General features: G+C 56.5%; 1 protein-coding gene and 1 long non-coding RNA gene across 3 annotated transcripts in view; one reads left to right on the top strand and one right to left on the bottom strand.

The window, feature by feature from the left end:
- PACSIN1 (protein kinase C and casein kinase substrate in neurons 1) overlaps positions 1-25,317 on the bottom strand; it is a 48,277-nt gene that overhangs the window by 6,918 nt on the left and 16,042 nt on the right. Inside the window, exon 1 of one of the 2 annotated variants that reach the window (XM_006025099.3) lies at positions 742-909. The exons of the other annotated variant lie outside the window; for it this stretch is intronic. The gene's annotated coding sequence lies outside the window, so the exon portion shown is untranslated. Of the gene's footprint in view, positions 1-741; positions 910-25,317 lie in introns of those variants that run through there. 2 annotated transcript variants of the gene reach the window in all.
- Positions 10,909-18,490, top strand: LOC102378866. The gene is made up of 4 exons (XR_324011.2): positions 10,909-11,005; positions 13,661-13,732; positions 15,711-15,801; positions 17,922-18,490. It is a non-coding gene; the product is annotated as an uncharacterized LOC102378866 (long non-coding RNA).

Genomic DNA, 25,317 nt, shown 5'->3' with positions numbered 1-25,317 from the left:
TTCTCCATCACTGCTCCAGCACCAGGGTCCAGGGACCAGCTCAGCCCGGCTGAACCCCTGTGGCAGGAGCCATGCAGGGGTTCAGCTGCCCCTCCTGCTCTGTCGCATCCAAGCCTGTCATGTGGCAGGAGCGAGACACGGGCAGGCTGCAGCCTCACTGCTGTCACAGCCCTCGATCACATGAGCTGCTCAGCCGTGTTGTGAAATTAAGCCTACTGGGAAACAGGAGGCTGCTGCCCTGGCGCTCCCCTGAGCACGGTGGGAGCGGAGGAGGCCTGCAGGGAACAGGCACGATCAATGCTTGGCTCTTGACCCCCAGCCATGGGAACAGCCCACTGCCCCCACTCATTGCAGGCCACCCTTCCTTCTCCACTTAAATCCTGGCGGCATTGAAGACGGAAAGGGATTAGCACCCGGCACGGGGGTGTTTGGAAGTGCAGATAGGCTCCTCCATGTCTCAGGAGGGACAATCCCCTAATCCCCACATCCCACCCCGCTTCAATCCCAACAGCGCTAGGTTATGTGTGTTTCCTCCATCCATGGCCCCCCCTGCCATAAACGCACACGCGGATCCTGGGCACCTGGGATCACTCAGTGCCCCCTGGATCCCCAGGCTCTGCCAGGTTGCGGAGCTCGGCCTCAGCAGGCAAGATCACAGCATGGTCGTCCAGGATCCCGGACGGGCTGGGACCAGCCTGGCGATGCGGAGGTAAGAACCCTGCAAGGCAGAACAGCTCTTACCCCAATGCCTTCGCACCCATCCCTGCCACGGTCTCCCGGGGGCCGAGGGGTGCAGCACAGGCTCGCGGGGGCCCGCCAGCAGCTCTTGCTGGCAGGGAATGGAGCCAAAGGAATTTCTCGCTGCTCTTCCAACCTAATCCGTCCTGATCTTTAGAAAAACGGCATCCCCCGAGAGTCACGTGAGCCTGCTGAGCGACTTAACCCTCCGCCTCCCTGCCAAGGGAGGTACAGCTGCCGGTGGAATGGCACCTGGGTATGGGCACAGCCGGGCAGGTGGTGCCCAGCCCAAGTCACCTTCCAAGCAGACGCGGTGGCAGTAGAGGCCCTGTGGTCCCCTGTAGGTGCCATTCCTGCCCCAGCCCTGCTGCAAAATGCCTGGCGTTGCTGTGAGCTGTGCTGGGGAGAAGCGTTCCCCGTTTGCACCCTGCGGCTGAGGCCAAAGGGCCAGCACAGGTCCGAAGGGAAGGAGGAGGCAAGGCCCATAGTGCTGCTCATGCCCTTCCAGGCTCTCCCATCTCTGACTGTCTCTTAGGAGCCTTTTTCATCACAGCTTCTGAACCCTTCAGCTACAGCGCCAGGCTGGGGCTGAGCCCAACCCCCAAGCTGAGCCAGCTGAGCTTAATGCCTGACATCAGCTCCTGATTTCCAAATGGCTCCTCATGTTAAATCGGGCCAAGGCAAGGGGCCAGAGCGCTGGGGACCTGCGTGGATGTATCTGGTGCAACGTTTGCTGCAGCATTTTCTCCCTTCGCGCGCTGAACCACAGAGCCCATGTTCCTTGCTCCCTTCACCAGCCAAGATGCACCTGCCCTCCCGGAGGCCGTGCTCTCTGAGTGCCGCATCACATACGCATGTGTTTTTTATGTGTTGATCTCCCCAGTTAGGTGATCAAATATCTCCCCCAGGTGATGGCAACCCACAGCTCCCACTACTAGCACTGGGGCCAGCAAAGTGACACGATTCCTGCTTTGGAGGAGTTAATTCCTAATAGCTAGAGATGCAACTTCTGCCTAGTCAGGTGCTTTGGCATGGGAATGCCTGCCGTGAACCCACTTGCAGGCTGGAAATCATCAGCGCCGGTAACCAGATCCCCAGGAGCGCACATCACGTGAGCATTGCAGGGACTCTACAGAGGGTGGGCAGGGAAGCAGCAGAGCCCAGTGCAAAAGGGGCTGGGATTGTGCGGGGGGCTCTGTCCGTGGGCCAGGGTGGGGATGAGGCCTAGTGGTGAGACTGGCAGCCCAAAACCCAGCACCGCTGCCTGCTTGCGGGGGACCTCAGGCAAGTCACTCCCCATCCAGAACTGGTAAAGTCAGGGCAGCGATGCTGAGCCTCTGCTGTGAAGTGTGCTGAGAGCCATGGAAGAGCACTGCTGCTGCCTCTAGTGCAGGGGCGGGCAATTATTTTGGGCGGAGGGCCGTTTACTGAGTTTTGGCAAGCCATTGAGGGCCGCATGATAGGCAGCCAGGGGCAGATAAATATTAATTTTCAAAATTTTTTAGGGGTCTCATGGGCCGGAGAAAATGGCCTGGCCGGCCGCATCTGGCCCCCGGGCCACATTTTGCCTGCCCCTGCTCTAGTGTGTCCGGGCCTGCTGTTCCTCTTGAACGAGGAGTATAAAAAAGGTAAAGCCACGGTGTGAAGCAAGAGCAAATTTTCCCCAGTGGCCTCCTGGCCCCTGGACCAAAGCTCCCTTCCCCACCTCCAGATACTCCCCCCTCCTCAAGAAAAGCAATGGGGCGGGGGTGATACCAGAAGGGCCAAGCTTGCCACTCAACCTGGGGTCCGGGAAATTCAGATATCTCCTCTCCTCTGGCCCCTTGCAATGAAACCAGAGGGGCGTTGGCCCAAATGCTTGGCAGAGGTGGGGGCCCTTTAAGAATCACTGGGCCAGATCACTTAGAGTTTCACAGGTAGCAGGGAACTGGAACTGTGCCTGGAGCCTTGAGCATCCAAGTGCCCCACGTTGAGCGCGCCGGACCCGGAGCACCTGGATGTGAATAACGCTGCGCACGGGGGGCCAAGGTACCAGCAGCCTGGCTGAGAGGCTGGAAGGAGCTGGCTGTGTCTATGAACCCCAGGGGCCGGGCACCAGACAGGTGAAGGGCGATGGCAGAGCAGGAGCTGGGGCTCTTTGCTCACTGCAGCCCTGAAATGGTTACCGGAGCTCATGGCAAGAGGCTGCATTCTCAAGCTCACTGCAGTGGAACTAACAGGGCCTAGAAGGGATTTAGTGATATAACCGAGGAACCCACCAATCCCGGCCCGCCTTCTAGGGCTGGATAAAAATAAATGCATGACTCCCTCGCACACAGGGCACACACACTCACACACACGCGGAACACAAAACCTCGCTCAGCCCGTGCACACACCGCACGCCTGCACGCACAGGGCAAACCCCACAACCCTGCAGTGCTCACACAGCAGCGCCCTTGCACACAAAGCAACACATGGACACACACGCGCAGTGACACACATGCATGGCCTCCACGGTGCCCAGCCATGCGCTTGCAGACACGGTAACAGTGACCCGCTCACAGCCACACACACAGCACTGTACGTATTTATGCAGCAACGCACGCCCAGGAGCAGGTCGGCACAGGGCACAGCAAGAAGCTACAGCAATAGCAGAGGGGCACGGGCTTGATGACACGAGCAGCAGAGCTAACCTGCAACCCACAATAAAACACCTGCACGCACCTGCATCATCCATCATGCATGTCATATATGCACATGCACTCTAATGCACCCAGATACATGCACACACACATGCACGTGCAAACACACACACACTGTGGCAAAAAGATGCGGAATTACAGGTAGACATTTGCAGAAAAATACATTCTGCTGTAAGTCCACACAGTTCAACAGCTCAAAATATTGTAATATTGGGAACGCATACACTGCCTGAGCGCTCTCCCTGTGTATTTTAGCTGCGTTGTGGTGGGGCTACACACACACACACACACACACACACACACACACACACACACACACACACACACACACACACACACACACACACACACACACACACACACACACACACTCCTTCACCTGCCCTCCACTCTGTATTTCCTGCTCTGCATCCAAGTAGCACCCCACCCCTCCACCGCTTTATTCCAGCTCGCTCCAGACCCTACAGAAACTGGTAAGGCGACAAGATCGGTTGCTGAAAGGAAAACCTGTGGAGCATTACCAGGCCGATCTGACACTTATTTCATTGGGATTAAAAAGAACCAAGCGGAGGAAATGAAACAGCATTGGTGACACCTCTGCTGGTGAGTCTGGCACGGCACCTCGCCCCGTCCAGTCTCACTCTGGTGGAGGGAAGCCTAAGGGAAGGAGAGGGGCACACCGACGGCCTGGTGAAATCCTTCTTTCATTTCATGACTGTGGTCCACAGGGCAATAACTATGGTGGCCTGGATCCAGTCCCACTGCTAGGGCAGGGGTGTGTGGTGAAAGTACCGCTCTATTTCACCCATCCCAGGAGCACTGCAATGGAAGGTAACCATGCCAGGCGCTGGCATCCCTGCCAGCAAACCTGGAAGCCAGCAGGCTAACTCACTGGCCAGTGCACCAAGGAACAGGCCCAGAGAAGCCCAGATTTCTGCCCTTCTGGGAGCGGGTGTGGAAAAGCTAGACCCCAGGATGGAGAGAGCTGCAGGGAGCAGGTAGGTTCCTGTGGGAGACCTGGGGAGGGGGAAGACCCTGGTTTGTACAGGACTCCCAAGCAGAGGACCTGCAGGGCATCAAATGGCAGGGCACAACCTAGCAGGAAACAGGAGCAGAGACCTGCCTTGTCTGCCAGGGCATCCCCTGTGGTGTTGGCGGGGGGCACATGCCTGACACAGCAAACCTGCGTTAAAAGCCCTGAAGGAAAGGAAGTCTCCCTACACTACTGAGTCTTCACCCTAGGCATCTGGGCACAGCTGCACACAGCAGAATTGGCTGCAAAGAGCTTCATCACCCTGCAGCGACAGTCCCAAGCATGAGAGCTCAGGTTTGGGTCCCAGCAGGGATCTAGGCCAAACACTGGGCCATGGCAGCAGCATGATGCCGAGGTCTAGAGCAGTTCTGGAGGACTCTGATTTGTGCCTCTGTGGCACTGGCCTGCCAAAAACTTTGGCCGGCTTTAGGGAGAATAAGGGGCTTGTGGCGGCAGCTGGGAATAGAGGTGTCCTGGGCCTCTCCAACCTCCCAGAGTTCAGCCAGGGATGTGCTTCATAAGAGAAGATCAAGATCATCACTCCTGGGGAAGCTGAGGCCCAGAGGGGAAAGGGACTTGGCCAAGGTTGCACAATAGCTCAGTGCCAGAGACAAGTGTAGAGCCAAGGTCTCTTGATTCCCAGTCTGGTGGGACCCCAGTCTCCTAGCTCCTAGTCTCATACCTACAGCTGATGGCTTAGGAAGCCATCCATCTGGACCAAACCACAGAAAGGGCTGAATGCTCTCAACACCCCCCTGGGACAAAGGGGAGCAAAGAGCATGCGGCATCTTGCCGTGGCAGTGGAGAAGCCCTGGCTGGGAGCACGGCAGGCTGTAGCCCCATGAAGGGAGCTGCTGACCTGTAACGTGAAGACACGTGTCACGGGTAACGAGGCTATTTCTTAAGTGGCACTGAGCTTTTTTAATCCATGTTAATTTATTCCATGAGGTGTCGCTGGGCTTTGTGCTGCCCCTGCCGCTGCTCGGACGTGCCCTTCTTACAACAGGCAGCTTCGGAGAAGCGGCAGCCCCGTGACTCAGCTCATCGTCCCCAATGAAGGGGGAGGAGGAACGATCGTCCAAAACCGGGCATGAAACGAAGAGAGAAAGGAGATAGTGATGCATGCTCTGAGGGACAAGCAGGTAGCTGGCCTCTGTTGGGGTGTGAAAATGTCAGGCATGGAGCAGGCGGAGGTCTCTTCCTGACCTCTGCTGCGGGCATAGCTGTTATGCCTCCACCTGGCTTACTCATGTCTGGGTTCCCTACAGCTCTGCCAATGCACCTTGATCCTGACCTGCAGCAGCCTCTGCTTTTCTAGGCCTCCGCTACCAGCTCCTGCCCTGGGCTGTGGGGAGCTCAAGCTCAAGCTCTGCTGTGGAGGCTGCTAACAAGGGGTCAGCTTCTCTGCTGCCCTATGCTGGGTCCAGTGTTTTGCACCCGTGCCAAAGCAGCGTGGCCGTGTGTACTAGGATGCCTGGTTGAGCTCCCCACACAGCTCATTTTCCTGCACCCTCTGGTATTTCAGCCAGTGGCCTCCAGACCATGCTGCCTGCACACTGCAATCCTGACCAGCCCTGTGCGCTGCCATTTCGATCCCAGCCCCTCAAGGAGCTCCGCTGATGCTCACAGCTGACCCTGAGTGCCCGCTGCTAGTCTGGTCTGGAGCCCATGAACCACTCTGCAACCACCCTGCAGCTCAGCTCTGTCCCCCAAGCCCTGGCTTAGCAAAACCTGCCAGCCTGCCTGGGCCAGCACTCTGTGACCGCTGCATTGGCTCATGAACCACAGCATCCCGGTGCCAGCTGGGCCACAGCCTGCACCTTGACCTACAGCCCCTGCTCGCTTTCTTCAGCCACACGGTATCTGCAGTGCCTCAAATCCTGCAAGGACCCAGCCAAAGCTGCTGACGCTGCTCCCCCTCTGCCAGTGGTGCGACGGGCAAGAGGTTGAGCCTCCCCTGGCGTGCGAGGCTTGGCGCAGCCCCGGAGCAGGTGCCGTGTTGAGCTTGGGCCCTTGCTGTGTGACTGGGCTGGTGGCGAGTGAAGCTTCTGCCTGACTCAGCCTACTGCGCTGTGCAAAACTTCTGCGCTTTTGTCCCTGTGGGAGGGAACAGATATATCCCTGGGGCTTATCAACAGCCTCCCAGGGGCCGGTGGGGGAGGAAACCTGGTGTCTGTGGAAACCCAGAGATCAATGAACCATTTAGCTCCTTCCATCCACCCCAAGCCAAGCTGCTAAGGCAGGCTGGGGAAGGCGCCCTCCAGAAGCTGGCTGGTGGGGCTAGCTTTGCTAGGAGGGAGATTCGGGGCAGAAAAGGCTTGGAGACTGAGGCATGGAGAGGTGTGATACAGCTGCTGGGTCTTGCCTGCCCTCCTCTCTCCCCTTGAGTTATGCTGTGGCTTTAGGGATGTTCTGAGTTTCAGCCTGGCTCTTGCTGTTTGCCTAGTCCTGCACCCCATCCCACCCGACGTGTGCGTGCACACACACACATACACAGATGCCCTCATGCACACCCCCAATGCGCGTACACACACACATATATGTGCTCACTCTGACACAGACAGATGCTCCCGCACACACCCTGGCACCCCAACACACGTGCCCCCACAGGCCCCCCTTGCACACAGACACACAGACACACCCACACATTTCCTGATGCACACACCAAAGCTCCCAAGAAGCCGCCTTCGCTTTGCTTTGAGGCACCTCGCTTCCCAGAGCTTAGTCATAAAACAGCATCTTGCAATCATCCTGGTAGCCCTGAATCACAGCTCCCCCTAACCCACGACTGTCTGTCCCCTGGAGCTGAGAAGGACTGGCCGTCCCAGCCCAATGTCTGGTCAGGGTCAGGCTTCCCCAGTGTTTCTTCACCCCACACCCCTCGCCCCAGTCTGGCATCAGAGCTGGCAGCTACCTCCCTGCATCTTTAGGGCTGGGCTCTCCACGGAGCAAGTCAAGCAGCGAGTACCTTCTGCTGAGGCTGCTGCTGCCCTGCAGCCTGCCCTGATGTGCCCCTGGGGCCGTGATGCTCCCTGCCCTTCCCCTAAGGTCCCCTGCGCTGTTGGAAGCAGTCTGGAGAAACCCCCCAGTGAAGCAGCTCCATCTCAGTCCAGTTCGGAGGTAGCTGAGACAAAACTGCCTGCTCCTCCCCAGCCAAGCACCCTAGTGGAAAGGGCTCATTGAATGCTGCTATGTTCCCCTGGCACTTGTGCAACTGACTGTGCATGGCACAGCGCACCTCGGCTCCTTCTTTGCAGCCTCTGCAGCATGGCAGAAGCTCCCCACTGAGCAGGGCACAAGCTTTGCCTTGCTGCTGCCCCAGATCCTCAGAGTAGCACCATCCATCCCTGGAACTGTCCATGGAGGACCTCTCCCCAGCACCGGGACAGGAATGAACCAGAAAGGGGAGCTGAGCAGCAGGGATCCTCCCCCCATAGAGACAGACCGACAGGGGCTTGGGTGGGGGTTGTCAACTGTTATCCTTCCACAGCAGCTCCCAGCCAAAATGTTGGGTGTTGGATACATGCAGAGATAATCCCTGCTTCCCCAGGACAGGTACAACCTGATTAGATGAGGCAGAATGAGGTCTCACTTGGGCAACTGAGGCACAGAGAGACTAAGGGCCAGGACTATAATAGTATTTAGGCCCCTCAAGGCACAAAAGGTGACTGGGGGGTGGTTTAAAAGCACCTTGAAATCAATGGGAGTTAAATCATCCTTGACTATCCCCCTTGGCACCCATCTGCATCTCCAGGCACCTAAGTACCTTTAAGGACTGGGCTCTGAGTAACATGCCCAAGGTCACACAGGAAGCCTGTGGCAGGGTAATGAATTGAACCCAGGCCTCTCAAGTCCCCAGGTCCTGCCCTGACCAGTGGGCTGTCCTACCACATTGCTGGGTCTGTGGCACAGAATAGCCAAGACCTGGGCTGAAAGGCCTCAGGTTTTGTCGCATCTCAGCTATAGGTCCAGGCATGCACCTGTCAAAGCTAATAGGGGTTTTGCTACTGTTGTCAAGGGGAATGGGCCCAGTAGACTTGTGATTCATCCCTTGCCCTTCCTTCCACCCTTTGCCTCATGATGTCAATGGGAAGCAGAGCCTGGCAAACTGTTAATTTTATGCGCTGTTTGCTTCAGCATCCGCACATGCAGAGTGCTGGGGCCCTCCTCCCAGTGCAGCACCCCAGTCAGCCCAATTCGCAGCGTATGCTGGCTGCCAGATGCGGTCTCACTGGTAACACAGCTCATGTGCAAGGGAGAAGGACAGAGAAGGTGGGGGGAGAAGGAAGAAAGGGCAATATGGCTTCAGCCCTAACCATTGCACTCAAAATCCGCCCCTCGGGCAACGGAGTGATGGAAAACAGGGAAAATGTAGCAGGAGACGTGGGAAGGGAGGGCAAGAGTCAGTCATAGAAACAGAGAAACAATGGTGGGACAGGCCGAGCTGCCCGCAAGAGCTGTTCCTAAACAGCCTGAGCTGCATCCGTCAAAGGTACCTGAGCTGAATCTCCATGGCCTGCCTGCAGCTTGGCTAAGGATGGATAGATAGGTAGAGGAGGGCTCTGGTACCAGGACACAGGCCGACACACGTCATAGGGTCAGGATGGGATTCTCCCTCGCTTGCTTCTTTGGCCTTTTGGCTATGGGCAAGTGAGACTAGGGGGCATCTGAACCCCAACACCTTCGGGCTTGCGGCCTGCACGTAGGACACTTGCCGTGGATTCGGGAGTATCTGAAGCCTCAGGCTGAAGAGTCTGGGAGGGAGGATCTTTGCCGGCGGTAGCGCCGCACAGACCTGAACGACTGAGCTCTGCTCAGTTGATGCAATTCGGAGCTGATTTGGCCCCAGACATGAAATTAAAAAGAAAATGGGAAGAAATGTCCAGCCTGGAGCCAGTTGTGCAAGGCACTGCACAAACACCGAGCTAAGAGATGGGCTCAGCCCTCAGGAGCTTGTAGCCTAAGCAAGTTCCATCTCTCCATCCCTCTGCCCTGACTGCAAGAGCCTTCTCTAGCGTCATTTCCTCAGTCTCTTGCTTCACCTGATTCTCAGGGACCTGAATGCTCAAGCTCCCAGCCCCTGTAGGGCGACTAAGCCAACAGGCTGCGTACTAGGCAAAGAAGAGTAGGAAAGGGGAAAATTGGGGGACACAGGGAAAATGTGCTAGGGGAAGAAGACTGGAGACACATAGTCACAGGTGTCTCTACTTTTCCTCCCCTAATACACAGCCTATTTTCCCCTTGTCTCCACTCCATCCTCTGATTCCTCGTATGTCCTCTTTATGCCTGAACAAGTCTCTCCTCCTTGGTGCTGACACATTGCCAGTACCCAGAGATGCTCATGTTCCTCCTTTGGCTAAGCTGTATCTGTTGGGCCAACTCCTCCCTGGCATAACCCTGTGAGAGCGGTATCAGAGAAGAATTTAGCCCACTTAGCTTCCCACGGTCAGATCTTTGACCTGTGTAAACCAATGGAGCTTCACCAGTTTACAGGGCTGAGGATCTGGCCCTGATGCTTACACATTTGCCCTTCTTCTCTGGCTCACTCCTGCCTAATACTGGGGTGCAAACCTTGAATGCACCTCTCTTGATGTAGCCTCAACTATTGGGGCACCTGCTGTCCTGTGCCCGGATGTCTCTGGATACAAGCCCGCAGTAGCTCTGGCTGCCTTGGTGCTTGGCTGTATTACAAGCAGATGTCTGCTACACTGTCCACTCTCACCTCTAGGTCTCCTTCAACCTCACTGCTGACAGGCTTCTCCCTCCTGCACCTCTTTTCTCTATTTATGGGAGGCACACCCAGGTTCAGACCAGGCACTACCAAGATGGAAAAGTTTTAGAGCTACTCCTGCTTTGGCATCTTAGCCAGGTGGAAGAGCCCTTATATCATCCAGGCAATATCTCACCATCTTTCCTGCCCCTGTTTGTACCATCTCCCAGCTGAGAATCCCAGTGCAGGAAACCTGCAGCTCCTTGTCCTATTTGTGCTTATATTATGGGAGCAGCTGAGACTGAGGCCCTGCCTGTTGTTGCATCTGCACTGTGCCCAGAACAGGTGAGGTGCTTAGTAAGAGACTAAGGCATCGATGCTGTAAAGAGACAAGACAGAGGAAGGGTTATTATCCCCCTAGTGTAGACAGGGGATTGAGGCTCACACACGGACCAAACGTCATTAAAGGAAGATGTGGCTGATCAGGGAGCTGGGTTAAAGGTTTGGTGTTATAACAGCATCGACAAAGACAAGAGCGGTGCTTGGTTTTTTGCCGGCACTCATCGGTAGATCCCAAACCACTTTACAAAGCAGGTCCCTGTTGTTAGCCCCACTGTCATTAGCTCAGGGAGAAGGAGTGGTTTTGGCTATGACTAAAGCTGCCTTTTAATGGGGAGCCTCATCAGGAGCACAGCCTTATAATGGAGAGCACCTGCCTTGGCCTTGCAGCTCTCCCAGGCCTCTCCCTTTCCAATTCCCTTGCATTATTTGGTCACAGACGGCGCGGCAGATCATGCGGCGCTGCCTTGATACGAACCGATGAGCTGTGTGCATGAGGCGGATGTGAGTTTGCCGACTGCGTTCTCCGTCAGCTCAGCCTTGGGGGAACGCAGCCCCAGCACTGCCAAGTTGCGGCAAGGCGGCCGGCGCTTGAGGCACGCTCGCGTCCCCATAGCAGCCGTGTTTGCACCTGGGTGGGGGCTGGGGAATTTGCACAATGGGATGAGCGGGTGTTGACAAGGTCGGCGGGGAGAAACACCAGGCTGGTTTGCGGGGCACCTATACACGGGCACGGGAAGTGTGTTAGCCCACGTGCTGAACCTTGTGCTGACCCAAATTCAGCCACTCCCAATTCACCGTGGGTGGTGCAGTGTCAGCATCAGCTCATGCATGGAGTGGCAGGCCCCAGCTCGGGGACCCTGGGGTGGTTTATGCTGCCTTGAGCAGGGGGCTGGGCTAAATGACTTCCTGAGGTCCCTTCCAGCCCTACTCTCCCATGAACCTGTGACCCTCAAGGGCAGCCCCACACTATAAGAAAGCTGGGCTGTAGGCACAAGCATGCCTGGCACAGGCCATGTACTAGAGGGGCTCTCCAGGTGGGAGGAGATGTGCCCAGTAGCAATGACTGCAGGAGTCCTTGCATTAGGACTCTTATGATGCATGGCTGGAAATGTCAGGGTCATTCCACTGCTCTCCCTTATCCCGTGAGGAGCTAAGCAGCCTAAGCTCCTTCAAACGTCGAAGAGGAGATAGGCAGGCCAGGCTCCTGGGCCATTCTCACTGAAGCCTACGCAGTCCTAGGCTCACAGCAAGCTTTGAGCTACCCACTATGTGTCTGGGAAGGAGGCTATCATGGGTCTCCCCAGTATCTGTGAGCAGTGCAGGGATGGCCTCCTGCTTTCCAGCCAGGCTGAAGGGAGCGGAGAGCCTGGGAAGAGAACTGGAGCAAACTAAAGCAAACAGAAAGGAGACAGGAGCAGGCACCGATCAGAGCCTTTGCTGGGCTCTGCCTTGTGCTGGATGATGAAAGGGTGAGAGAACGGAGCTGAACAACACAGCCAAGGGTGCAGCATGATATACTGGTAGTGGTGGTGGGGGAGACCCTGGGGTCGGGAAAGGACTCCCACACATACCTCAAGGTCCCTGGGGAAACTGAGGTCACTGGTGCAGGAATAGCACTCAGATGTACTGGCTAGCAGCCTCCTTTCTTAAAACTAGAAGATACCCCTTGACACCCTGTCTACAGTACAAGCCTCTAGACCGCTCACTCCCAGAGCCAGGGAAAAAAGCAGCACCCTGATGCCAACCAGTGCTTAGACCTCCCCACCAGGCACCGGTGCCAACCAGGACAGACCGCCCTTCAGAAGCAGGATGGGGCCGGAGACCAGCGGCTGTACCTGGCCACCAGTGATACCAGTTATCTCTGCAGTGGCCATGGGAGTCTGGATTTCTGGTGGGAGCTTCCCTCGGGGGCTGCAGTTCCTTCCCCTTTCTTGGTGGTCCCTGCTCTGCCAGCTCTTTAATCAAATCATCAATTTAAGGAAGCGGCGCAAAATCTGTGAGTGAAATCCATTCTGCTGCAGCTCACAGCCCTAAGTCCAGCAGCTACTATGGTTATTTGGCACCTCTGGGACCTTGCTCAGGCACGCTAGGGACACGGGTATCCCCGCTCCCTGGGAGGAGGAAGGAGTTCCTGCAGGGTGACTCCTGAGGACTGGATTAGAGGGGCAAAGCCATGGCTGGAGAGGAGATTTGGGCTGGAAAGAGAAAAGGGCCAGGGGGCTGCATGGAGCTCAGTGCTATGGTGCCCCCTGCCCAAGCCCGATCCACTCCCTACAGGTCCACTTCTATCTTCCTTGCAGCTGGATGGGATGCAGGAGCCAATGACTTCAACCAACGGGTGCCTGTGGTTATGGCTATGCTGCACAAACCTCTGTGTGGATGGTTCCCCTGCTCCTTCTCCAAGCTCTGGGTCAGACTGACTCCAGGACCAGCAGGGCTTGGTCTGGGTCCAGGCTCCCAGCCATTCCCACCCCACACATCCCACCTGCCCCACCTCTGACCCCATGGCGTGGGCTCTCTCAGGCTCTGAACAGACTAGGAGATCAGAGGATGGGGCTTGCATTTCCAAGCAGGGCAATTTGCAATGTCCACAGGGAGGCATGGAGCAGCTGGCGCTGGGCTCCAGGCATGGGCCCCGAGGCAGCCTTGTAGACTGAGCAAACCCAAAGCCACCCACTGCGCTGAGGTCTCCAACACCAGTGCCCCCGGCCTCCTCTACCTCCTGGCAACGTCCTGTCCCTTGCCGGCCCTGCAGCTTGCCTGATAGCTCTGTGTGCTGCCAGCCCAGGCTCCCAGACAGAATAATAAAACCCATCAAAGCTGCCCGCTCCTGAGAAAGGTTATTAATCACAGATAAGGTGTCCACTGCTGACTGAGTGCTTCAGAAGTGCCCTGATGGGAGATAAGGCTGAGCCAGGCAGCAAGCCGGGGCTGTGGCGGGGGAAGCACAGTGAGAAGCCAGCCACACTGCCCAGCATTGGCTCGCGGGATGGCTTGGGGAGGCAGAGTGCAGTGGGGAAAGGGCAATTCCTTGCCCGCTTTGCAAAGCTTAGGCCGCTTGCAAGGCACTGCCTCCCCTGGGCCTTCAGCTGCCTGCAGAATCTGGTAGGTCTGAGCAGGCTGGAAGAGACCCCATGGTGTCCTCCCCTTCCCTAGGGGACAGCGGGGACATCGGAGCACGAAGGGAAACAGGCCCCTGGTTGGGAAGGCTGGAGATTTTGGCTGAAGGTAAGCTTTCCCTGTGGGTGTCTGGGGAAGGTGGGGGGCAGTTCTGGGTTTTTATAGCTCCCCCAAGCCTTGAGAGGACAGAAGGGGTTTCCTCAGAGCTGTGCCCAGGGGGACAATGTTGTCGATCCCCCAGGTGCCTGGTCTTTGGGACGCTGACCAATGTGGTCTTTGCCAGTGCGAAGGCAAGATGAGGATGGCCTTCCTGTCCATGAAACAGAGGGTCCCCCTGCTCCGGGAATCAGCTTGGGCTCCACCGTGTTTCCACTGTCATGGGCACCGTAGACCTGAGACTACTGCCTTCACTGGTCTCTGCGTTGGTGCCCGGTGCAGGCTCAGGCTATGTGCCCTTCCCTGTCCTGGGGCTGTGGGGGATGGTGCAACCCATGCTACTGGTTAGAGCAGCCTTGGGGTTGCCCTGGGTTGCATGCACTTTTACCCCAGGCTGTGGTTGCATCCAGGATAGGCTGGGCATGGTGGGTCCTGGCTATGCCCCTGCACCGGGGACCAGCCAGGTGGGAGCTGCCTGTTTCAATCCGGTTCTGGGGTGGAAGAGGGGTTCCTTTGTTGCCTGATCACTTGTGTATGGTGGGTTAAACTTCCACTAGGACTGAGCTGTGTCCTCTCTCTCTGAATATTGTATGCACCGCCTCGGAGACAGGCACCCTGTTCCTCTCCCAAGGTCCTGCTTTTCCTAGGATGGTGGTAGACCCCGGCATGCTATAAAAAGGCTTGCGGTGCCAGCTCTGACCCTCTCCAGCCCCTGGCCCAGCTGCCCTTTTTGCAGGGGGTGACCTGCGTTCCTGCCCCTCCAGGCAGGGCCCTGTGAGAACGGGCTGTGTCTCATGCTCTCCTCCCGCCTTCCCCCCAGCTCTGGGTGCAGGAGGCAGCAAGGAACAATCATGCAGCTGTGCTGGGATGACGCAATCCTCTGCCTTCCTTATTATCCCCCTCTGTGCAGGAGCAGCACATTCAACCCACTCTGAATGGGGCTGCCAGGAAGGGACTGGTTCCCTGGCCTCTGGTGCGGGACGGTTGGTGAGCACGAGGGGTGCAGGGTGCTCCTCCCTTCCCTTTTCCCCCCTGGCGATCTGGCTTCTCGTGCTGATCTGAGTTCAGTGCTGCTGAAAGACTCCTGCTTGACAGCCCTGCAAGCTAATGTGTGTCCCTTCTGCCTGGGCAGCAGCACGGCCAGCAGCCCCTTGGGCACAGGCACTCTCTGGCAGGGTTCAGGCTCAAATGTTGCAGCGCGGGATGGGGGTTGTCGTGGGGATGCTTGGCCATGCAAGACTGGACTGAGACCCAGTGATATCCACTTGGGCGTGGGTTGCCAGGCTGCCATCAGTGGGATGTGGTGTTGGGGCTAGATGGGCTCGGGGGTCCCAATGAGCTCAGCCTCCGGGCTCCTCCCATCCCCCGCTCCTGCCTGCAGTGTTGCCCATTGCTCTGTACCAGAGCTCATGGCAAGGGCTGGTGTAGATCACTGCACCATGCCGCAGGGCAGCATCCCACAAGCACAGATAGCCTGGTCCCGTCAAGCCCCCAGCAGTAAGCTGAGGCCTCAAACACCCCAAGTTCTGCTGAAGGTCCTAATGGCTGCTATCAAGGAGGTCCCCAAGCCAAATGCAATCACAGACCTACAGGGGCACCAAGCATGATCATTACTGAAATGCACCCCCAAGTTCTGCGACTGTGGCGTGCACGTGACCGAGTCTGCATCTGTTTTGTTTGGGTCGTGATCCAAGTGTACTTGCTGTCCCCTCTCGACTGGGCTTGCAACCATACTATGCTCGCTACAGGGTCTGTACGTTGGATTTGGGTCCTGCCAGGGCCAGTGATGATGGTGGGGCGGTTGCTACTGGGCTATAGTTGTGCTAGGGACTTGGTGGTGGTGGTCAGCAGTGTGAGTGCATGGGTTGGCATCTGGAATCGGTGGGGGGAGAAGGAAGGATCTTTGTGCCAAGTTGGGTTCCTATTGCAGTCCGGCTGATATCCAGACACAGCCAGAGCACAGCAGCTTCAGAGAAGCTTTTGCAGAGAATTCCCGTAGCAGAGAAGTGAGGGCCGAGAAGGTAAATGTTCCCTCCCCTGTGCCCGGCTGCTCCCCTGCCTGCAGGTACTGTGCGCGCCCTGCTTGAGACTGGCGCTGCCCGTGTGAAACTGTGCCCTGACTGCAGAGCCCTTGTGCCGGCAGTGTCGCACGTGGCATGAATCATCCTGGGTGGGGGTGGGGGGAGCCTGAACCAGCCCGGCGCTTTAGGAAATGGAGGCGAAAGGCACGCTGTGCTGGCAGAGTTGGCTGCTGGCAACTCAGAAGCAGCTGCCTGGGTGCTGCGAGAGCTGCCTGGGAGCCGCGTGGCTGCAGTGGGGGGCAAAGAGGGGCAGGTTTCTGGGTCCTCTTGGGGTTGGGGTTGTGCATGGGTCCCATGGGGCCTGCAACTGAGGGTGGGCAACCAGGCTGGGCAGGAATGTGGTCTGTTTCAAAGCTCCTCCCAGCTCAGTAATGGCTCCAGGCTTGGGCTGCCGTGTCCATGGTTAATGGAGACCGGGCAGGGCATGGAGGAGGTGAAGAACTACCATAACTTGCCCCTCTGCACAGCCGCTCTGGGCAAATGCTGCTGAGCCCCTTCAAGGTCATGGAGGGCAGCGTGTTCCCGTCCTGTCCTGCTGTTAGAGCTGGGCACCAAAAGGGCTCCACTCTCTCCACTGGTGTGACACAAGCACTGAGGACAAAGCAGAGCTGCATGTGTGAGCAGCTGTGCCCCCAGCTGCTAAGCAGGGAGGGACTGGCCAGGAATTTCCTCTAGGTCCGGCTGGGCAGATCCGCCTGGCTTCCCCTCGCCTTGGGGCTGCTGTGAGGGGTGGACAGCCTTGCACAGGGAATCCCCAACTCTTGGAGGTGAATGGGGGCAGTGCTTGTGCTTCTCCTTGCCCCAAAGGGAAATGGGGGTGGGCTTTCCAGGCCTCCCAGGGCAGAAGGAGCAAGCTCCCCATAGCAGATGTCTCTGCAGGTGATGGCTGCAGTCATATGAACCTAGGCAATGGCATTGCCACTGGCCTGCTGTATGTCTGTGCCCCGGTTTCCCCATCTTATAGGGAAACTGAGGCACAGAACAGGCTTCCTGCCCAGAGGTCTCAGTGCAAGTCCTGAATGGGGCTGGGATTTATATCCCAGCTTCTGGTGTCCCAGTTAGGTGCTCTTCCCACCAGCCATGCTCTCTCTCTGATGCATCTCCTTCCCTGCCCTGGCAGCAGCAACCCACAAGAACCCTCCAGCTCCATTCTCTGAGTGCCAAGCTGGTAACGTGGCCAGAGCGAGGGGGAAAATAAGTCATGGGGCAGGAACAGTGCCTCCCCACCACCGTTCAGAGCCAGCTGCTCTCTGCTGCCTGAAAGATTTTGCTTTTGCTGCTTGGTACAAGCAAGAGCTGCAGCATCAGCTGAGATCTGCAGAATGCACCGGCCGATTTCTGCTGAGATCTCCACTCCCAAATCTGTGGACTCTAATAGCCATTAACCTTCGCTCATGGTCTGAGGCCAGAAGGGGCCTCTCCAAGGGCAGAGTGCAGGCCTCCCTGCTGCAGCAAGCTCCCTGCCAGCCGCAGGGGTCAGGCAGAGCAGTGTAGAGCAAGCCCAGGGTGCTGGGGACAGGCATGGCAGTCAGCTGCACAGGGAGCTGAGAAGGGCCCAGACTCTGGGATTCATGGGCTGGAGTGGCTCCCGGCTTGGAAAGAGGCTCAGCTGGATCCACTGATTAGGGGGCTATTCAGGTGCTGGGAGCAGGACATCAACTAGGCCTGCAAGCTGGGCTGGGGTTCGGTACTCCTCTGCCTGTCCTGTAGGCTCTACAGAGCAGTGTGGGAGGGAAGCTGGGCACAGGCTGCAGACAGGAGCTGGCAGCAGCAGTAGAACAAGATGGGCACCAGTGCCAAGCAGCCCTGGGCAGCTCTGGGCCCCCAGTGATTGCAGGGTGCAGGGGTTTAGCTCAGGCTCATCTTCACTGAGCCGGCAGAGCTGGGAAGAGCAGGATGGAAAATGAGAACAAAGACCAGGAGCAAGCTCTGAGCCCTGGCTAGGGGGTGAGAGGGGGAGGACAGGTGGGAGTGGTTCCCAGCTTTCTAAGCCTGTGATCAATTATATGAGGCAAGGTCACTTCTCTCAGCTCGCTAACAAGGCTCTTCTGTCAAAGCAGGCACCTGCTGTGCTCGTCACCACACACCGGCCACCGCTCCCTCCGCTCCAGAGACCCACATTCCTCTGCCATTCAAAATCTCAGAGCAACCAGGAGAGGGCAATGACACATACACATAACCTGATCCAGCCATGGCATCGGACCCAGGCTTCCCTTTCCATCCTTCCAGTGCCACTCCAGGCCCGCCCAGCCCCTGCTTGAATCTCACAACAGTGAACACCACAGGCCTCCAGCTAAGCCTCTGCTCTCTGTCATGATAAACTGAAACATGCACCAACTTTGATGAAAGGAGAGAGGAATAATAATAATAATAATAATAATAAAATTGCAGCTGCTGAGACGGACAACTTCCACACAGCTTGAGTTCCAGCTTGGTCACTGTTGACCAAGGTCCACCGTGTGCAAAACTCTACAGCACTGACTGATCTAATATCTGAAATGGATAACCTCACATAAACAGATCGCTGCAGAAATCACAGGGAGCCTATGTTAATAGGAGTTCCTTGTCAAACTTAATTTAAAAAATAAAAATACCCTTAGCTTTACCAAACGTAACCCTCCTTTCCAGGACCCGAGATGGCCCTGCTGCCTAAGATGTGACTACATGGGATGACACCTTGTTTGTTATGCAAATATATGAAGTCAGGAAGAAATGCTAATTTGCTCCGTGCTGTTGCCTCTTGGTTACATGGGAGATCGCAGCGGGGTCATCATTAAAAGGAGATAGCTTTGGAAATTAGAAATGAACAATTGTCTTAATGAACAGCCAGGCCCCTGCCACTGAGTTCAGGGCTTGGTTTGGGCTTTGTCATACGGTAGCACTTTTTCGAGCTGCAGTGTTAATCAGCATAGTTTCCACTAATTGACTTGAATGCAGCAGATGGGTGTTTGTTACTTTTAGGCTAGCACACGCAAGGGGGTGAGCAAGTGGCCCTTTGATGGGGTGCTGGACTGGTATTGGGTTGACATGACTTCAGTTTGCGCCTCTGGCACACACGGGAGCTCTGTAACTGAGATGTCACTTAGACCAAGCCTCTCAAACTGGCTCTGGATCCCAGGTCCCAAGCAAGTGAAAACCTGAGGACCAGAGACTGAGGTCTTAAAATGGGACAGTACTTTTTTCTGTCCGGGGAGGTTGGAAGATTTAAATCGGAGACTGTCTCTCTTGTACGTATGTGCTGCGCCTAGCAGGCTGAGGCCCTGATCTCGGTGTTGGACTCTAGGTGCTATTACAGTGATGTTCAGGGGCCCTACGTTACCCACTGAGCCTTAGCGACAGCCACATCCTTAGGTGAAATAATTGTGCTACGTGGTTCCTATAGTGCAAAGAATTCAGCATGGGGCTGTATGTGCTGCATTAGTGCAGTTCATGTGTTGCCTTTTATCCTCGAATGAGGGATAAATCTGCCTCATGTGGGTACAAGGAGCCACTAACCTTTTCTGAGATAAGCAGCAGGTGATAAATTGAAGAGTTGCCGGTGGCTTGGACCTGTGGTCTGCCTGTCTTGTGGCTGCGCTATTGTATTATAAATAATCCCAACAGAATGTAAAGCTGACTAGAAACCAAGTCGAGAGACTGCTTGTTGGCTGTACGCAGCTCTATTTGAGCCATCCAAGCAAATAGGCACCCCAACTGGTTTAAAAAGGCCTGCTAGCTTCTGGCTTATCTGAGGGGTTAGCACCTCTTAGAGAGAGAATTTCCCCAAAGTACTCAAGTGACTGAGGAGCTGAAACTTGCAACCTGGGCAATTGCCATCCAGAAAGACCCCAGCAGGTGTGTTCAGGGAGCGAAACCACTCCCAGCACACAGGGGGTGATCACCATCCATGTGCACAACTTGTGCTCCTTGTTACCCTGTAGGCGCAGACAGAAGTGCAGCTCCCCAGTCTAACTCATACCGCTTCACAAAAAGTGCCATGAGTTAGACCGATCCTCCCGATGCAACAGGCGTTAGCTGTTGGGTCGGGAGTGTGGAGGGATTGAGCTCCAATTTGGACCTGATCCAGGGAGAGAGGCTGCATCTCTGCAGCCTCTTCCCCTAGCCCTGACTCCCTCTCCCAGCCCCCAGTGCTATCTCAGGATGGGAGGGGGAGAAGGCAAGGGGAGGGAGGTCCATTCTGGGGTTTCCCCAGTCTGCTGGAGGTGGAGGGGGCTGCTGGCTTGGAGCCTCCCACCTTGGAGGGCTCCAGTCCACCCGCCCCTCCCTCCAACACTGCTGGGCAAACCCCAGAACAGACCTTGCAACCCTGCCTTCTCCCCCTCCCATCCTGAGACAGCACTGGGGGCCGGGCTACGATACAGCAGCCTAGCTGCTGGGATCAAACAGAAGTTAATGAAGGTGCTCCCTTTTGGAGTGCCTTCCTCTGAACTCTCATACAATGAGGGTTAATTTGCCGCATGGCTTGGAGCACTCTGCAGCTTTGCTCTTCTGTTAGGGCACAGCTTAAAAGCGCTTTCCAGGATCCGATCATGTGGCAAATGTAATTTCTGTCTGTGTTTTCTGTGACCACGTGGAAAGGCATCCCTGGGCTGGGTACTGGCACCATCACTGCTGGTAGGCACAGAGAAGGGCACCCAACATGGGTTCTTGCTCAACAGTGAAAGGGTTTTGGCTACAGCTGGGCCAACAGGTTGAGGTAGATGAAGCAAGAGCTCGAACCTCCAGACAACCCAAGCTGACTCCACAACCTCAGTTCACTCCCCTGTCATGCCCCACCACCATCTGGCTCCACTCCAGCTATGTGTTCCCTGCTCTCCTGGGGTTTCTTACCCAGCACTGCAGACCTAGGAAGATTCCTGTGCAACATCTGAGTCCAATTCCCCACTGGGTGCAGGCTGGGAAGGAGACTGATGTTGTAGAGGCCTGGGGCTAAGTCTACCTTGAATATGGCATAGGGACAGACAGTGGCAACCAGTGCGAGGGGTCTCTGCTGGGGGCAGGGCAGCAGCTCCTGGTGCTGGGTCCATACCAGCTCAGGGGAGTGCCAGTTCATGCCAGGCCTGGCTGCCAAGCATTTGCAGCAGCTGGGCTCACTGCGTGAGCATGGGCACAATCCATGTGGCTTGCTGCACACGTCTTCCCTGGGCTTCCTGTTGGACTTCCCCTTGCTTGCTATTCCACCAACTACTGGGAGATAACTGGAGTTTGCCCTACTGTAGCCCTCAAGGAGCCTTCCTTGGGACCAGTATCACCTCCCTTCCTGTGTCGGGGGTTGATTCCCCAGCCTAGAGGCACAATCCAAGACCCAGGGAAGCCAAAAGGCTTTGGAACGGGCCCTTTAAGGGAGAGATGATGTACCACTAACTTATTTCCACCTGACCATTGTGAAGACCATGTAGGATGAATGATTACACCAGCACTTCTGTCTCCCTCAGAGCCCCCTGCTCAGCTCATGAAGCCAAGGGAGCCATGTTTTGATGGGTCTGTCATGTTGGCCAGCAGCCCTCTGTGTAGTGACTTGCTCAAGTTGAAACTGAGGAGCTCCTACTATAGAAATCTGGGTGGCTAATTGGGAAGGGCAATGGGGAGAGGAGGCAGGAGAGGACAAAAGAGAGCTCCAGGGGGTGAGAAGAAGCGGAGGACGATGGCTGGGGAATAGAGGGCAGGTCCCAGACTTTCTCCTCCGTCTCTGGGCCTGGCCCAGCTGTTTGGCCCCAAACTGCCCAGCTCTGCTGAGAGCAGCAAAAGTGGTGGCAAGAAGCCCTGTCCTGACCTGCAGCACCTGGCAAGGGAAGTCTCTTCTTCCCCTTTCTTTTGGCAGGGCCTAGTTACATTTCTGAGGACCTGATTATCTCCCCTCCCCCTTTCCTTTAAGTGTTTGCAGCTGCCACTAGCTGATAGCTCTGTACCTGCCATGGAAAGGAGCTTACTGCAAGGTTACGTCTGCGACAGAAGGTTAGAGAAGAGACTGCTTCTTGCTCCAGAAGCACTTAATAACCCTGTGTGCTCCCGCCTCCCCCAGTTCATCTTTGGGACTTTCATAGATTTCATAGACATCAGGGCTGGAAGGGACCTCGGAAGATCATCGAGTCCAGCCCCCCGCCCAAAGGGCAGGAAGTCAGCTGGGGTCATAGGACTTGGACTCAGGGACAGGGGATGGATGGTGACTTGAGGGATCTAACGTCCTGATCCTGGTCTAGGGGAACAGATCTCCCTGAATAATTCGGGCCCTGATAATGGACCACTGTTGTGTGAAGTTTAGCAAGTGTCTTTAGGCTGTTGTCTTGCTGGCTGCTCCCAGCTAAGTAGGATGAGCTTGGTCAGAATTTGGGAGCGGGGGATGCCCAAGGGAGGCTCTGGCTCTTGCAGGGTATGGTGGTGGTTGCTCAGTAAGTGATGCCCTACCTCTGAAACTGAAGATCCCAGCACAGCTCCTTGTATTGCTGTGATGGGGCAGAGGTGCTCATTAGAGTCTCCTTGCTCTGGGTCAGTGCTGAATCCTGTGCTCTGGGGGTGTCTTGCTGCTGGGGAGATCCACAGGGAAGTCCTGATGGTTCACGATCACTGAAGTCTCCAGGCTATTGTGAAGCAGCAGAGCTAGCCCTGGACCCAGCCACTTCCCAGGTTGAATTATCTCCATTCTGCCTCTGGTTTCAATCCCACAGGCAGTGGCTTTTGCGGGGAGTCAAAGTAGCCTGGCGTGGTTGTGCGCTGTAAGGCAGCTGCTGTGTCCCATCCCAGAAGGGACATTTTTTTTGTTTCCAAGTGATCTGAGGTTGAGCCTGTAGCTGTCCTACCTAGAGCCACCCCACTCTCTCCCCTGAGAGAGACAACTATAGGGTCAGGGTTTTAGTGGGCAAAGCCCCCTGGATCCAGCTGGTGAAGGGGTTAGTATCATAGTATATCATAGTGCTTAGGGTCGGAAGGGACCTAAACAGATCATCAGGTCCGACCCCCAGTTGTAAGAATATAAAGCAGTTTATAACAAAGCAAATCATTCTGCCCCTTGTCGCAGGCCCTGATCCCTCTAGGAAAGGGTTACGGTAGTTCTGCCAACTCAATGAGGCAAGTGGCCCTTTCCCCCACCTGGGTACAAAGCAGGTAGAAGAGGATCTCTGAGACTGAGGACCTAGGGTGTGGGCTGAGCAGCCTGAGAGGAGCAGTCAAACCAGGGGAAAGGATGCAGAGGAATTCTTTCCCCCTCTCTAATTATCAATTAAGCCAAACCCCGGCAGGAGGCGAGTTTGGACTGGACCCAATGTGTGGGTTTTGTTTTGGAGCAGGCTGGGAAAGGCTTGCGGTAGCATTGCCCGGATCCATCCTGCTACCCCCGGAGTCCATGGCAGGACTCCCATTGACTTCAGTGTGAGCAGGATTTGATCCCAATCCAATGGGAGGATGGGTGATGCCTGGTACTCATCTGAAGAGATATCAGTTAATGTAAATATAGGGGCAGACCCAAAACCAGGGTAAATCGGCATAGCTGCATTGAAATCAGACTCTGTCCCATGGCTGATATGCAGACCGGGCTGGAGCAAGGCCCTGTGAACCAAAACTGCCTGACTTGCTACAGTACATGCGTGGGAGCTTAGCAAAGACAGGGGCTCCAGGGAGGGCTAGGGGAGGGGCTGAGGGGAAGGCCTGTTATAACCAGCCCAGGAATCGGCAGCTCCATAAACACTCCTGTGTGTGTTGGGGAAGGGGCTTCTGGGCAGCCTTTCTGCTACTGGGAGTCATCATCCAGCATCCCCCCTGCATCACTGCTCCTCTCTGCCCCTTTGGGAATTTGGCAGCTAGATTTTGGCGGGGGTGGGGTTCTCTAGTCTCATGTAGTGAGCTCTCTGGCTGCAGCACGGTGTCCTCAAAAGGGGCAACCTCGATAGCCCATTCAGTCCTGGAGGCTAACGAGCACCCATACTGCTTGGACAGCAAGTCAGTGACACGATCAAAGCAAATAAGCACAATCCGCGCACGTACACGGCACAGCAAACCCACGAACCATTCGTGTCACCGGAGTTCAGCGCGTCCCTAGCCCAGGTGACTGCTCCCACAGTCACAGGGTTTGTCAGGCACAGAGGAGACAGGAGCAACCTCTGAAAAACCTCCCAGCCATTGACAGGATCCCGGGATCAAGATCCAAGTGCCCAAAATGCATGCTGGAGAGATGCTGATGCCGTGGGAACACACATCCACTGCACCACCACTGCAAATTCAATCCGGTAACCACAACAACAAGCACCGTCTGCCAGGCCTGGCCCCACGGCTTCTGCGCAGCGCCAGACAAGGTCTATCTCCCCCCTGCTTCCCCCCAGGCTGAGGAGACCCAACAACTTCCCCTGGGGCATCTCCAAGAGCTTGACGATCTCGCCATAAACCTGCCTGGCGCTTCGCGGATCAAAACAAGGCAAGGCTGCTCTCTCGGCAGCTCGCAGCCGAGACGCGCGTGCAGATAGCAGGGGATGAGGGCTGCGGGGACGCGAGGCAGAACGGGCAGCCCCACGCATGACTCAGGCTCCAAGAAAGAAACGGACTCAAAAATCGTGAGATTCAAAAATAAATACATGGGTTTCACCCCCCACAACACCTGCCACCCTCTGTTTTCTCAGCTTTGGGAGACGAGGTGGTCACATTGCCGAGCCCTCCTCTGCAATCAGAGGGAGGCTAGGAACTTGCGGGCTCTTAAATGGGAGCTCTGATTCCCAAGACATCCCGGGATGCCAGGAGCGGTGCTCCTGAGACGTCCCGAGACCCCCAGCTGAACCGGGAGGGCTGGCAACGCCGAGATGGCAGAGGGTAGGAGGCATCGGCATGCGCCCAGAGCAGAGGCCTTGGGTCCAAGGGGGGAAAAAAAAAGGACCCATCTCTTCTCATTCATACTGGTGGCCCCACAGGGTCTCGGTGGAGTTATTCCTGATTTACACCACGTGAGGGAGAAGGGGACTGAGGATGGAGATGAGACCTGGAGGGGCTGGGCCAGGGAAGGGGGCGCTGGGGGAAGGCAGAGGAGGGCTCGCTTCGTGCTGGGGCAGGAAGGATCCCAGTGGGGTAAGGACGGGAGCCGAGGGCAGGGGGCAGAGGGTCGGGGCTCTGCGGACGGGCAGCGAGGGACGCCAAGCTGCCCAGGCCTTGGGCGCTGCAAGGGAGAAAACTGGGGGGTGGGGGGGAAACCCAGCCCGGCTACCCTTCAGCAGCCGCCCTGTGCCCCTGCGTGGCAAGACCCGTGGCAAGGCACTGATGAGCTGGGCAGGACCCCGGGGCCCAGCTGCTCCCATGGGTGATGATGGACCGCCCGGAGCCGGCCAGGGACCTGCCCCAATCTCGGAGCTGGGGAGGGGGCTGGTGAGGAAGAGCCCCCGGGGGAGGGAGGGAGCTTCACCGCGGGGAGCTGAGCCCCTGTGCGGGAGGGGGCACCGCAGCATCCCGGCCTTGCAGCACGCACCGAGGCACCAATGCAGC

This window comes from Alligator sinensis, unplaced genomic scaffold (assembly GCF_000455745.1).
Source record: "Alligator sinensis unplaced genomic scaffold, ASM45574v1 scaffold872_2, whole genome shotgun sequence".
Lineage (NCBI taxonomy): Eukaryota > Metazoa > Chordata > Crocodylia > Alligatoridae > Alligator > Alligator sinensis.
The sequence above is the reverse complement of the archived record's forward strand: the minus strand, read 5'-3'. Positions and strand labels throughout refer to the sequence as shown.